The following is a 1,236-nucleotide window of genomic DNA, read 5'->3' on the forward strand; positions in this document are numbered from 1 at the left end:
TGCATCGCTAGTTATACAAATAGCAAGTTCTTGATATCAACACAAATTCATCCGAAGGTATCGTTCATATAGGGTAATATTTACGAGAGTTCATGTGCACCCCTATTACAGGGACATCGACACAGCCAATTGATTTTGGAATTCAACCTTTGTTGGAAAAATTAATTAAATAAAAGCTTCCAACATGGAGATGCTGGGGATTGAACCCAGGACCTCACACATGCAAAGCGTGCGCTCTCCCACTGAGCAACATCCCCAACACGCTGGCAGCCAGCCAGGTAGCCAACCCTCTTAACTATCGGCCCCTCCCCTTACCCCCCCTCCCTTAGGCCCCTCCCCTTACCCCCCCCCCATCCCTCAGGCCCCTCCGCTGACACCCCCCTTCCTTAGACCCCTCCCCTGACCCTCCTCCCTTAGGCACCTCCCCTCTCCGTACCCGGCAGTAGGTCTCCACCAATCAAAGAGCTGTTTATATTATATATTTATTTATGCACGACAGACAGACAGTCAGACAGACAGACAAAAAATCCCTGGTGGGCAGTGTGGAACATTGTTCCTACCTGTAAAAAGTGACGTTTATAGGTAAAAACATTCTACTCACTACCTACTTATGCTATTCGTTGCAAGCACCAATGCAATTTAACTTTGCTCCGACGATGATAGCCACCGAGGTGGTAACGGGTTTCTTTTTAAATCCTTTATATTAAGTTCACTTGCTTGCTTGCTTACGACCGTGCAAATCTTTCGGTCGTTTTTTAACCCACTTCCCGTGATCCAATCGAGCTGACATTTTGCACACAGACTCGTTGTGCGTGACAATGTATTTTCGTGAAAACATGTTTCAAAAATTTTACACTTTTTAGGAATTTTTTTTTATATTTAATTACCAATTGCTTAATGGTGGCAGGCATTCATCTGACCCATAGGTGGCAGCCATCTCAAGCCAGAGGATGAGGACTCTAGCCGCCACGCATATAAAGGATTTATAGTGAAAAACTTTGTTTTTACGGGTTCATTTTTGTTCTCTTTCGTATTGTTCCATGCCCCCTGTGCCAGTCTCGTTCTGCAGCAATGTGCACTGATCAGCGCCGTATTATCCAATAGGCCACAGTAGGCATTGTGCCCAGGACCTTCGAAAACGACAACGGCCAATGAAAATAACATTAGCATGTTTTTTGGTATGACATTTTTTACCAAGAGATCTTCTTGAATAAATATATATACATATCAAGGAAA

The 1,236-nt window shown here is 44.2% G+C and overlaps 1 non-coding gene across 1 annotated transcript; it reads right to left on the bottom strand.

The window, feature by feature from the left end:
• Positions 1 to 185: 185 nt before the first annotated feature.
• On the bottom strand, positions 186 to 257 carry TRNAA-UGC (transfer RNA alanine (anticodon UGC)). The gene has a single exon. It is a non-coding gene; the product is annotated as a tRNA-Ala (tRNA).
• Positions 258 to 1,236: the final 979 nt, after the last annotated feature.

Source organism: Lethenteron reissneri, unplaced genomic scaffold (assembly GCF_015708825.2).
Source record: "Lethenteron reissneri isolate LAM-NWPU_2019-01 unplaced genomic scaffold, ASM1570882v1 scaffold_123, whole genome shotgun sequence".
In the NCBI taxonomy this organism is placed as follows: domain Eukaryota; kingdom Metazoa; phylum Chordata; class Hyperoartia; order Petromyzontiformes; family Petromyzontidae; genus Lethenteron; species Lethenteron reissneri.